Source organism: Phascolarctos cinereus, unplaced genomic scaffold (assembly GCF_003287225.1).
Source record: "Phascolarctos cinereus isolate Bilbo 61053 unplaced genomic scaffold, phaCin_HiC Scaffold_4;HRSCAF=312, whole genome shotgun sequence".
NCBI classification, from domain to species: Eukaryota; Metazoa; Chordata; class Mammalia; order Diprotodontia; family Phascolarctidae; genus Phascolarctos; species Phascolarctos cinereus.
In genome coordinates, this window is record NW_027555847.1 from 230,063,167 (window position 1) to 230,077,476 (window position 14,310).

General features: G+C 39.8%; 1 pseudogene; it reads right to left on the minus strand.

The window, feature by feature from the left end:
- Positions 1-10,880: 10,880 nt before the first annotated feature.
- Positions 10,881-11,845, minus strand: LOC110223209 (replication factor C subunit 5 pseudogene; annotated as a pseudogene).
- Between the last annotated feature and the right edge of the window lie 2,465 nt (positions 11,846-14,310).

Here is a 14,310-nt window from a genome sequence, read left to right on the forward strand (position 1 = left end):
GTATGTTCCAACATTAGTCACCTTAACCGATATCTATCATTACACATAATCTAAATTCTATCATCTTTTAACACTGTATTCTATTACATATTATAGACGTTGTCTCTATTGTTCTCTTGGTTCTGTTCTCATCAGTTCACACAAATCTTTTCAACATTTCCCTGAATTCCTCACGTTCATCATTCTCCACGGTGAAACCATATTCCATTATGTTCATGTATCACAATTTATTCAGCTATTCCCAAGGTGCTTTCAGTCCTTATTCAGAAAATAATAGTTCTTTATTAAACAGATATGCCTAAATGCTATGTAACATACAGCATGATATTCATGGAGCAATTTGGAAATAAATTTGGAAAAAGATTACAAATCAATATCTTGCATAAATCCCTAATTTTTTTCTTGTCATTTTATTCTAACCCTAATTTTATATACAAACTTTTTGTTAGAGAGCTCCTTTGCAACTCATTTAAATCTTATCTTGGAGTCAACCTTTTTCGTTTGTGCCAATCCCTTGCTCTTAGGCTGAGTTGGCATGAAATGTGCCATTCCTTCAGCTTTTATTCAACATTTTAATCAATAATTTCCTTGGATGAAGGATGAGATGGAACACCTATTTAATTTGTGAGTGGTACAAAACTGGGAGGTATAGCTGATGTTCAATGACAAAATCAGGATCCCAGAAGATGGTAGGGTGGTATAATGAATAGTACACTGGATTTGGAGTCAGGTATACTTTGGTTTGAGTCCTGTCTTAGGAGAGATTAGCTGTGTGATCCTGGCCAAATCATTCAGTTTCTCTGAGACTCAGTTGATCATTTGTAAAATGAAGGGTCTGGAATTGATAATTTCTAAGGTCAGTCAACTAGCATTAAGTGCCTACTATGTGCCATGCACTGTGTGAAGCACCACAGGTCCAAAGAAAGATAAAATAAATAAACAGAAACCAAAACAATCCCTGCTGTCAAGGAGTTCACGGTCACGCAAGCAATTATGTACATACAAAACATATATAGGATAAATTGGGATAGCCTCAGAGTGAAGGCACTAAGATTAAGGAGGAAGGGGAAAGGCTTTTTGCAGGAAGTGGGACTTTAGCCAGGAAGCAGAGATGAGGTGGCAGAATGTTCCAAAAAGAGAGAAAGCCAGTGAAAACGCTCAGAGTCTTTTCCTATCAAGCTATGGAGACCTCCACAGCTGAGAAGAATTCAATTCCAATATGATAAAATTTACTGTGAGTAAATGTGAAATTCTGCATTTGGATTCAAGTGCTCAACTATACAAGTATAAGACAAAGGTAGACGTGACTAGACAAGAATTCACGAGACAAAGACCTGGGAGGTATCAGTTTAGTGGAATACAAGCTCAGTACATGTCAGTGGTGGGACGTGGAAGTCAACAAAGCTAATGGGATGTTAGGCTACATGAAGAAAAGCACCAGGAAGATGATGGTATCGTTGCCCTTTGCACTGGTCAGACAACCTCTGAAATATTAGTTGAGGCTGGAAATGATTTGGTGCAATATGCCACAGGAAATATTTTGTGACTAGAAAATAATTACTACTTAAAACAAATTATGTCTTTCCTAAATTTGGAAAACATTTTGAATAATGGATGACTATACCTTTCAGTGTCTTGGTAATTTGATCAGTGGTCTTCCAGAAGCAGACTAGGATGAATGGTTTGGAGCAGGTGTGAAAAAACTGGAAAAGTGCCATTTTTTCCTTATTCGTTCAAGCTGTGGGCAGACTATTTGTATTTCTCTATTTGTTATGATGGTTGAATGAGTCATGTTTACCACAAACTGAATGAGCACATTTTGACTCACTTATTAAAAACAATTATTCTACATGTATTATCAATAAAAATGAACCTTCACATACACAAACAAGAGTAAAAGAAAACTAACCATGAAATCATTTATTTCAGTCACTTTATTTTTTGACTTTATATTTACTTTAGCAACATAGTAGGGATAGGGTCTGGACTTTTGTTTTCATTGGAATAGAAAACTTTCTTCTACCTTCTCCTCAACATATTGTCATGGAAATTTGACTAGACCTGTGAGAGCATGTCACTTGTCCAGGATCAAACAGCCAATGCATGTCAGAGGTAGTTTATGAACTAAGGTCCTCCTGGTTTTAAGGTTGATTCTCAGGGCAGCCAGGTGGTACAGTGGGTACAGCTCTGGCCTTGGAGTCAGGAGGAGCTGAGTTCAGATCCAGCCTCACTTACTAGCTGTGTGACCCCTGGACAAGTCACTTAATCCTGATTGCCTCACCAAAAAAAAAAAAAAGGTTGACTCTCAATTCACTAGGTCATGCTGCCTCAGTAGCATAGTGCAAGTAACAAAACTTTCCATTTGCTTTCTTATCTCTTCTGAATGCTTTCTTTTCTATATTCTAGATTTTGCTGCTATCATTCTTTGTTGGGGACATATTTAAAATATAGAGTTAGGAGTAGGATCATTCAGTGAAAAGAGACGAATAGTTTTGTAGCTACCATTATACGCTGCCATTCTGTGTTTCCAAAAAGATTGCACCAATCGATAGCTCCATCAGCAGTAAGATAGTGGGCCTGCTTCTTTATTATCTTGCCAATATTGAAATTTGTTATTAAGCACCTTTGTCAATTTAATGAGTGAAAAGTGTAATTGCTCACTTTGGATAACCTATTATGGATTAGCCATTCACCATTTCTTGCTTTGCAAAATTCAAACCCTTTATTTTAAAGATTATATGTTTTTTGCTTATATAAAAATGTACCTGAATCTATTATCTAATTACCCTGCATACTTCCTTTACAAGAGCAGATTAGAACTCCTCTTTGCTTTCCCACCTTGTGTGATTCTCATGACAGAATACATGGAATTTGCCCCCCTCCCTCCATAATCTTAGAAGGTCTAATAGAGGTCATCCATAGATTAAGTGAACAGTTGCAGGAACTGCCAGGGATGATCACTCAGTTTCTGACATAGCAGAAGCAACCCATACAAGTGACCATGGCAACCGCATCAGCACCCTCAGCTCTGGTGATGTTGTTGCTGTCTAGGCTTGCTGTTATTTCTCCACCTGGGCCTTACACAGGGGCCGCTGAGAGCTAACACATACGACCCAGATATGATCTTTTTCAACAGGTCCAGCACGAGTAGTTCCCATTGCAGGAAGATTAGAGAATTCTCTAAGGGAATCATAGAATTACAGAACCTCAGAAGTGAAAGGGAACTCAAAAGTTATATGGTCCAACTTGGTTCTGGAAAAAAAAGTCCACTTTATAACATATGCAACCAATGGCTGTTGGCCTTTGCTTAAACACTCTAGTGAGAGAAAACTCATCACATCTTGAGGCAGCCTGTACTGCTTTTAGATAGCTGTTAGAAAATTTTTTTCTTGTATCAAGCAAAAATCTCACTGTGCCTTCTACCCTTACCCTTATTTCTGCCCTCTAAAGCCAAGCAAAACAAGTTTAATCCCATTTGACAGCCTTTGAAATATTTGAAGACAGCTCTCATATCCTCCCTAAGTCTTCTCATTTTCAGACTAAAGATCCCCAATTCTTTTAACTGATTCTCATATGTCATAATCTCAAAGCCCTTCACTGTACTGATCACCTTCCTATGGATGCTTGCCATCTTACTAATGTCCTTAAAATGAAGCACTCAGGACTAAATATAATGCTACAGATATAGTCTGTCTGGGAAAGAGAAAAATAGCACCAATCACTTCCCTCATTATGGACACTGCTTCCCTAAATGGAGCCTAAGAGAATGCTAGTTTTTTGGTTACCAAATAACACTGTTGACTCAAAGTGGGCTTTCAGTCCACTACAGCTCTCTTCTTTCACATGTATTGCAATTTAGATACAACTCCTCCATGAGAGGTTGACTCTTTGATCCCAGGAATAATTACATCTATCCCTATTAAATTTCACATTATTTGATTCACTCCAACATTCTGACCTGTCAAGATCTATTTGGATCTAGACTCCTCCAAGGAGATAGCCATCATTCTCAGCTATGTGTTATCTGCAAATCTGGTATGTGTACCATCTTGGCCTTTATCTTACTCATTAATACAGGCATTCTACCACCTATCCCTTTGCTGTGGAGCTCTCAGAAATTTAAGGCATGGTCTCTAACCATCTGGAAAAAATATTGGTGCAAGCAAGATGTGGCAACTACCATGCTGGATTCTAACATGGAGGACAGACTTTGATAGCCTAACATAAATGCATTCTGCCCAGTCAGAACTTCCATGGACTGGAAGTAAGTGTACAGATATATGTGTGTGTGTGTGTGTGTGTGTGTGTGTGTGTGTGTGTGTGTGTGTATGAATATGAACTTTCTTTAAATGACCACTTAGCAGATTATCCTCTACCTGGGGATTGGGTGGCTTTAGATGACATGACCATTCAGCTGAATCACACAGGGGCTAAAAAAAGGTTGTGAGTTTGGGCCTGTGAAGACCACACAGAGCCACTGGAACAACCAATTAAGATTCAGTGAGAGATGTCAGATTGCTATTGAATCACTCTGGCCCGTGAATCCAGTATGGCACCCTTGATCATCTTATTCATCATTGTCAATGAGGCACAGATGAGAACGCAGAAGGGCATCTTAGGAAGAGAGCAGGGACATAAAAATGTAAAAGGAGAGGCAAGTCAGAGGCCTCAGTTTCCCAAAGCATGCTTCCATAGTGGAAATGCTATGATAGGTGCTTTAGCTACAATGGTTCTCCTATCGGTGATACTCACGTATGCCCCCTCACTTCCCAGCTTTCCTTTAAGTGTTAACTTTTCCCCAGTAGAATGTAAGCTTTTTGAGGGCAAGTCTTTATTTGCTTTTATTTGTGTCCCCAGCACTTAACATAGTACTTGGCACATAATAAGCTCTTGAAAAATGCTTTATCTACCTATCTATCTGGTCTGGTAGTTCAAGAAGAAACTTCCACAAGGGTGAAGGCCAATTAGAGGCTGGGAAGGGAGGCCTAGAGGAAAAAAATATACATCTTTCCCCTAATTTTAAGAGAGTGTTTCCTTAGGGCCATGGATAAAGAGGAAACTGAAGAACAAATCTTAATGCCTGGAGCCTCAGGGAAAGCTTAGCAGCAGGGGCCATCTGTCTTTGCCTGCTCTAGAACCTACTGTCCCCAAACACAACTCACTGATTCCGAACACAGAATCAGCTCCTAGGATGCACTTAGATGCCCTCCCTTCCTTACGTTCATTTTTTTTTGGGGGGGGGATGGTTAAGGCAATTGAGGTTAAGTAACTTCCCAGAGTCACACGGCTAGTGAATGGTATGTGTCTGAGGCCAAATTTGAACTCAGGTCCTCCTGACTCCAGAGCCAGTGCTCTATTCACTGTACCACCTAGCTGCCTCACCTTGCATTCATTTGCATAATATTCTACTCTGCTTATCCACAAACTCTATATGCATTTAAAGGTCCATTCTCTTTCTCTTTTCTCACATTCACATTCTACTTCACTCACTTGTTAACCTATCCCAATTTCATTACAAAAACACTTGAAGGATGGCTTTCACAACACCATGCCAGACAATGATCACTAGCACAGAGATATCTTTTTATTTTTTAGCACAGAGGAAAAATTTAACCTTCCAGACTGATTATGAACATTGCATTTTCTCTAAGCTAGAGTTCTTAACATTAACTGCAAGAGAACCCAGTGAGAATCTGATGGAGCAAAGCAATGCAGTGCCAGGAAATCTGGTTACCTAGGAGGCTTTCCCTATACATCTATTACATCTTTCCCTGTCTAATGCTTTATCAGGTTGAGCTTGGAGGGACTGCGGGAGAGGTGGAGGTCAATCATCTAGTACCTTAACCCTTGGTTCATATCCTCAGCTCTAGGAGTGCCTGTCAGTGATATCCCTCAACAACTATAGGCCACTCATTCCTTCCACATCCAGAATGTTATTTCATTAGCTCATACCCCAATGTTAATGATTAAACTAATTGTTTAATAAGATTAATGGATAATGGTAAATATCAAAGGAACAGTCACTTGAATCACAACATGCTATGTTCCACACATATACCAGGTCTAAATCTCAAACCAACCTCTTCCCTCAGGTTGGAGTCCATGTCTTCTCCTTTCAGCCCCCCAAACTGAAAGCTCTCATTCCCTGCCATCATGGACAAAATGAAATGGGATATGTTTGATGTGTCATTCATGATGCTTGCTAGGGAAGCAGGTAACTGGTCACTCAAGGGATTTTCATAGTCTCTCTAGCAGTGGTTAAGGTCTGGACTAGGAGTTGAGCTGCTCCAATGCTCCAATGCTGTTTTCGAACATGTTAGATACAGGAGTTCTTAACCGAGGGTATCTGAACTTCTTTTTCTAATATTTTGGTAATGTCATTTCAGAATAATTGGTTTCCCCTTTAATCCTATGTATGTTACTATACAGAGCATTTAGGTAGCACAGTGTATAGAGCACTGGGCCTGGAATCAGGAAGGCTCATCTTCAGGAGTTCTAATCTGGCCTCAGATACTTACTAGCTGTGAGACCCTGGGCAAGTCACTTCACCCTGGTTGCCCCAGTTATTCATTTGTAAAATGAGCTGGAGAAGAAAATGGCAAACCATTCTAGTATCTTTGACAAGAAAACTCCCCAAAATGGAGTCACGAAGAGTCAGATACCACTAAAATGATTCAATAACAAAAACACAACAATTGTACCATATGCATTTAAATCATTATTCTGAAAAAAAGGGTTCTTAGGCTTAACCAGACTGCCAACAGGTTCCGTGATACAAAAAAGTTGATCTTATGTGCTAAAATGACAAACAAACATGGCCCCAAAGAAGAGCCATGAGAAGTCATGTTCCTCTAATCCTTTTCAGGGGGGAGGGGGAGTTTATGAATATGGAACATTGGTTTTATTTTCAGGTTTTTTTTTTAATGTTTTAATCAGTGGAACTGATTTTTCCTTCTTCCTCCTAAAAAAAAAAACTTTGTTACATGGAATGACTCTCTTGGAGGAGGAAGGGATATACGGGAAAATTTTGGTGATATAAGGACAAAAGATACCAACAAATTTTTTTTTTTAAATAAAGACTCCCTGTGCTAGAAAACTAGAACTGCCATCTGTATGTTTCCCCAGGTCATCTATGTATTGCTCTGGTTCAGCAGGGCAGGAGTTGAGCAATTTCTCTTCTCTGGTGTGTACTGAACTTCTGGCCTCATAGGGCCAGGACACAGAAGAGAGGCAGAAAGAACCCTTACAGTTTTATAGTACACAGATAGTCCTGCCTTCTGTAGCAGTCCTGATTGACATTTCTCTCTCTATTTATCCCTCAAAAACTCCATGTACTTCTCTGTGTCTGATACCACATCACAACCCAACTATTCTGGGCTATGCTGGCAACAAAATCAGCTGAAAATTTCCAGGCTTTTGTTCCTTGCAGAAATACTATCCCCAACAGATACCATAAATCCTGGCTCTCTGGGGGGGAAATCTCATATATGCTACTGAACTTGTAGCTTTTTTGAAGCCTTAGGTCCAAAATATATTACAAGGTTAAGGCGGTGATAAATCAGTGTCACCAGTGACTGCTCTGAAGAGAATCTTTGGAGACCTTCCCTATTCTTCTCAGTTTACATGGGTGCCACACTGACTACAGGGGTCAGTGGTCACAGAATGTTGGGAAAAGGATGTTTATGCCACAATGCTGTTGTTGTTCATCCTTTGCTTTCAGAGAAGACCTATAACATCATGGGGTAATGTCTTGACTTGTGAGTGGATTGGATTTAAGTGAGGCAGAATTGCACGAAGTTGTTAGCCTCACTCTTCCAGAGTAAAGTCTAGTGGTAAAACAATATGATGGATGATGGCCTGGGATGCAGTGGATGACCTTGGCTTCTTCAATGTCTGACCAAGTTCTAACCAAGCTCCACAGCACCTGCTTCAGCCACCTTGGTGGGCTTTGGAACAAATTGTTCTTATCTGCCCTTTCAACGCGGGGAGATCCTTGGGGTAGACATTCCCCTAACTCACCACCAGGTTTGAGGCCTGTTGGTTACCCTCAACCTGGTTTAGATCATCTACCAAGACGGTTTTACCAGGATGTGGCTGCTGCATATGTGCTACAGCTTCTTGGAGCCACGGGTGAGAGTTGGGTGGATGAGCAGACCTGAAAAGGGCTCGGCAAGCCTGCACACCAGAGGTACTAGTCCTCCCTAAACACTCACACACCCCTTATGCTATATTATTGGCCTTCAGAAGTCATCCTCAGGCTTGACACCTTTTATGCTACTTCTGGAAAATGAGGTATTGTTAGTAACGTGCTGCAACCTTGCTTCCATCCCCTTACATCTTTCCATATTTTTACCTTATGCCACGTATATGAAATTCTTTGCTTTGGAGAAGTTTCATAATACCAAACTTTTTCTTCAGTTAAAAAATGTTGACCCCGAGTTTCTGAGTATGTTGCACAACATGGAAAGGAATCATCTCTGAGTTCCCTTCCAGGTTCTCTCTGACAGCTAAGTGATGCAGTATAAACCTGGAATCAAGAAGACCTGAGTTCTAATCTAGCTTCAGATACTTATTAGCTGTGTGTCTCAGTATACTTAACCACTATCTGCCTCAGTTTCCTCACCTGTAAAATAAGAATAATAATAGCACCTACTTCCCAGGATTGTTTCAAGAATAAGTTAATATTTGTAAAATACTTTGTAAATCTTAAAGCACTATATAAATACTAGCTAGCTATTCTTAAAAATGTATCACCATCACAATAGTATCCTTCATCCTTTATAGGAGTCTTCTCTACCAGAGAAGCAGACTGGCATAATAGAGTGTTCAGTCTTCAATCAGAAACACTTGCATTCCAACCCTGCAGGTGATATTTATTAGTATACGACCCCAGTATATTGCTTAACTTTTTTCCTCAACTTTAAAATGAGGGAGTTGGACTAGTTATTCTCTAAGGTCCTTCCAGCTCTGAATCTATTGTCTTATGGTTTCAATTCAGGCTCAAAGAATTATAGACAGACCATTCATTGGAATTCATTAAATAGTAACACTTTATCTAAAATGTCAATCAACCAACAAGCATTTATTAGGCACCTATGTACCAACAACTATGCTAGGTGGTAGGGATACAAAGACAACAATGAAAAATCCCTGCTTCAAGGGGTTTGCATTCAATCAGGGAAGACAACATATAAATAGAGGGCACTCTAGGGTATCTGACAAATTCCTGATGCCTCTCTCAGAACCATAGGATCAGTGTCACATTAATGCAGTGCAGTAAATTGAGCACCCTGATTGGGAGAAAGGAAGCATCTCTCCTGAAGGTAGCACAGATTGAGTAAGCAGAGTGGCATTAGGCATTGGTTTCTCTTCCAGGTGGTAATGCTGATCTTGCTGTCAGGTACACAAATTTATGTCCATGTCCCTTTAATAATGGGCAAGTCTAAGGGGGTTTCCCCGGAGGGAAGTTGCAGAAGGTTCTTATGGTTCCATCAAAGCAGAAAGAAGGGATGGGGGAGGTGCAATGTAAGGTCTCTTTGGCCAAACTAACTTTGATTTCATTTTCAAAGCATGAAGTATCTTTTTGAATTTTAGTCAAGTATGCTCCAAGTTATTTCATCTTTAGAATTATTTGGCATAGAGGCATTAGTAAGGCAAATCATAAAAGAAAATCAATATATCTTTTTTCATAGAGCAGATGTGGATGAAGTCAAATAAGATTCTGCAATCTTTTTGTTATAAGCAGTCATTTCTTTCACAGTGAAGATGCTGTTACTCATTAAAGTTTGCTTTAAGCCAATGTTAACATGTGGGAGGCAGAGTGGTCATAATAGTGTGGAGAGTATGGTGATGGACTCAGACTTCAGAAATGTTATTGACTATGTAACAATCCATACAGCAATCAAAAGACACTCACTAGGTAACCAAATGGACCAATACTTACTATGTCATAATTCAGTTTGTAAATTTTTATTACTACCAAAGATTTAGATGCAATAAGTTGCACAAATGACCACTGTAGGAAAAATGGGATATTCTAAAACAAATATTCATAGAGGTAGGATAGGGTCAGCAAGAGGGTGCCCCTGAGGCTAGGATGAATAGTTCTAATCTTGCTGAAGGTTTATAATATTAATATTTGCTGGAGGCACAGGGAATATTATGCTTATTCATCTTCTTCCCCCTTTTGACATTGTGATAGCAAGCCCAAAGTGGCTGGGCTATTATGCTACTCTCCTTACTAAGAAGGCTCTTTTGCTATGCACCCACACATGTAATTTGGAACAGGTTCGGTCCTGGGGAGAGTGGCATCCAAAGGCAAGGTTTAGGTTCCCTTTTCTCATACTCTTTGGCTAATTAAATTTCCACCCCAACATTGGGGGAAATTTACTTAACACTTAGGTGATGGTTCATGTCTAGAGTTTCTCAAAAAGAAAGAATAGAAAGTTACTCAATATATAATATGAATCAGTTATGAGACAGTATTTACTTGCTATGCACAAAAGGAAAGCTAAACACAGAACATTCATAAGCTCACGTTTGACAGAAAACAATTTTTTTTAGAAAATCACAAAACTTATTTTCAACCATAAACCCAGTAACAATGAGTAAAGATGTTATCACAGATTACACTTGAGATAGAAACATTATTCTCTGGGACAGCTCCAGATGGGGCACACTTAAGGACTCCTCTCCATCAATCAGAGCCCTGGAGGGCAAAAAGACCTTAACTAAGTTGGGTATACTATAGTCAGGTCATGAAATAGACTTTTACATTCGCACCCCAAACAGTGCAGCAAACAGAACACCCAAGTGTCCTTTGAGTTCCTTATTACTCAAATGGAAAAAGTCAACATTTCCAGGACTTCTGGTCCATTTCCAGCTCTGGGGCCACTGCTTTCTTCCAAGAGGCCCAGACTTAGAAGTCTTTTGTTTTCTAGTCATTGCTGGGGGCTTGGAAATTGTTTTGCTCAGGCTTCTGCTACATTAAATCTCTGGTGACTTGAAAAGCAGAGATGAGGGAACTTAGCTGAGTCTTCTCACTTCTTCTCACTTGTGCCAACAGCAATCTGTGTTCAACGTCTGCCATTTTGATCAGCAAATGTATTCAAACTGGAGGTGGAAAGTAACTCGATGTACAAACAAGTGTATCTCTGTCAGAATATCATGCAATGCCAAACCCTTCAGGATATTCAGTTCCATGATATTCCTGTACATGGTGGTGAAGTCCTGGTTCAGCATCCAGTCAAGAATGTTGGCGATGTCAGACTTCAGCGGGTGTCCTGTGCAGGTGTACACTATCTCCTCGGTTACCTTCCCAAAGGCCATGTTGGTGCTCTGCAAAATGTTCAGGGCCCTTCGCATATCACCACAGGGAAGGGTGACAAGTGCTGTCATTCCATCTTCCCTTATGTCAACATTCTTTTCTTGTATGACGTGCTTTAGGTGGGGAACCATCAGCTTAGGAGTCAAGGGGCCAAATTGGAACCTTGTACGTCAAGACTGCAGGGCGTGGATGATCTTTGACAGATAATTACAGAGGAGGCAAAACCTGGTATTCTCTGTGAATTTCTCAATCATTCCGAGCATCCTGGGTCATGGCATCTGCCTCATTCAATATCACAAGTTTAAAACCTTTCTTAAATATTGTCCTTGTGCTGGCAAGGTTCAGGATTGATCCTGTATAGTATCTATTCCTCGGTCATCAGAAACATTGAGCTCCAGGACCATAGAGTTGAACTCTTTGTCTTTGTAGGATTGTTTGGCACAGGCCAGGATGGTGGACATCTTTCCTGTCCTGGGAGGGCCATAAAGAAGCAGATGTGGCAGTTGATCTTCACTGATAAATTTTTGGATGGTGTCAGGGCCTCCACGGTGGTGCTGACCCAGAGCGGACGGACACAGGACTGCAGCACAGAAGGGACTGAAACGCTGCCTCTCGGTTCCCGCCATTGCTTGCGCGTGCTGTATCCAGAAAACAAATTTAAAACAAAATTCAGTAAGCTAACTTAGAGCTACAGTTATAAGTGACTGAGAGGCTGAACATAAAGCAGCCTGCAGAAATGCCCGTAAGGCATTTTACACTTCACCTGGATTCTGCATTGACCACACAACTCTCTACGTGAGTGATGGCAAAATATCCAGAACTGGGCCAGTCCTCTTGCTGGTGGCTATTCTTGGGTCTCCTCCCATACTACCATTCAGCTCAGTTCAGTGAAGGACTTTTGGATCTCGTGAATGTAAAAGGTCACTTCTGAACATGTCTATCTTGAGATAGATACAAATTTGTCTAAGATCAGTAAAGACAAATACACACAAATAGGCATCTTAAACTCAGGCTAAGTCTTGCCTAGACAGGACATGCACCTTAGATGCCATATACTCACACTTGCATGGAGGCCAGGGTGAGGGTAGGGCAAGCTGCCCCTTTCCCAACCATCTCTCTGGAAGTGATTGAAATAATCCTGGCAGAGTCTATGGTAAAGGGAAGAAATTGTGACATAAGGGACAGAGAGACTCAGAGAGGGCAAAACAGAGAATTTTGATTCGATAAAATTTTAAATTTTTGTACAAATCAAAGCAATTTAGCTAAAATTATTAGAGAAGCAGGTGAATGGGGGAAAATCTTTGTAGCAAGTTTCTTTGATAAGAGTTTAATTTCTAAGATGTATCAGAATATATTGGCTCTTAATAAATAATATTTTATTCACTCTATCATTGTGGGGGCAGAGAGTATTATTGTAGTCATTGAAATATTTTCCTTTATTTTTTGAAGTCTTGAAATATTACTTCTGACCCCACAACTCAACTGAAACTATTGTCTCCAAGGTTACCAATAACCAAACCTGCTAAATCCAATGCTATTTTTATGAGTCTTTATTCTTCTTGACTTCTCTGAATCTTTTAGTACTGTTGTCTACTTTATCTTCCCTGGACATTCTCTCTTGCCTGGGCTTTCCTGACACTAACTATTCCTTCTCAGTCTCCTTTGCTGGATCATCAATCATGTCTCATCTATTATATTTAGGTGTACATAGGTTTCTGTTCTGTCCCTTCTTTTCTCTATCTTGCCATGGGTACTTTACCTTTTTGTGTGTGTCATGGACCTCTATAACAGTATAGTAAAACCAAAGGACTCCTCAGCATAATAATTTTCTCTTAAAAATCATGCTTGAAGGAAATGAGAAATTTCAGTTAGAATTTAATAAAAAATAAAGCTGTAACTTTTTTCCCTATCTGAATTTATTGATTACTTGAAATCTGCCCATAGACAGAAATCCATCCTTTGCCTATAGACCCCAGAGTAAGAACCCCTGATTGAAGTGATCTTAGCTCTCATGGATTCATATATTGCTTTTTGGTAGATGATCCCTAAACTGATACATCCAGTCATCTTTCCTCCCTAAGCCTGTGTTACTGGCACTCTGCATATATTATAAACACTTTAAACTCAGAGTGTTCATAACAGAACTCATTATCTTTCTTTCAAAACCTATCCTTCCTCTAAACTTCCCTTTTTCTATGTAGGCCTTCATCATCCTTCTAGATACCCAGGCTTATAACCTTTTTTACTTTCCTGATTTCCCTACATCCAATCAGTTGTTAAGTCCTGTCAGTTCAAAGATATTTCATGATATCTTTGGTATTTGTCTTGTTTCCACTCACACAGCCACTACCCTAGTTCAAGGACACTAATTAGCTCTTTCCTGGTCTACATTATAGCCTCCTAATTGGTCTTCCGGACTACTTTCCTTCCCCTCACCAATCCATCTTCCACTCAGCTTCCAAACTGACATTCTAAAAATACAGATTTTATGATGTCATTTCCTTTGCTCAGTGGCTCCCTATTTCCTTTGGATAAAATAACAATTCCTCATCTAGCATTTAAGGTCCTTTACAATCTGGCTTCAACATTTCCTTTCAGGCTGATCTAACTTTATTCCCCTCAGTCACTCCACATTGCAGCCTGGTGATTCCAAGTCTGCTTGGGCATTCCCCATACACAAAATTCCATATTCCATTTCTGTCTTTGCATAGGTTTTCCTCTATCCCCTCTCCTTTACATCTTAGAAACCCTAAATTCCTTCAAAGCAGAACTCAACTACCACTTCATATGGGAGATCTTTCTTCATCCTCAAGTTATTATTGCTCCCTTATACAAATTACTTCATATTTACTCTTTATGTTACATGTGTACACACATATGTATATAGTATGTGTATATACACATAGGTATATTATACACATGAGTAGTAGGCACATATATACGTGTGTGTGTGTATAAACCTGCCCACACTTTTCTGAACACAC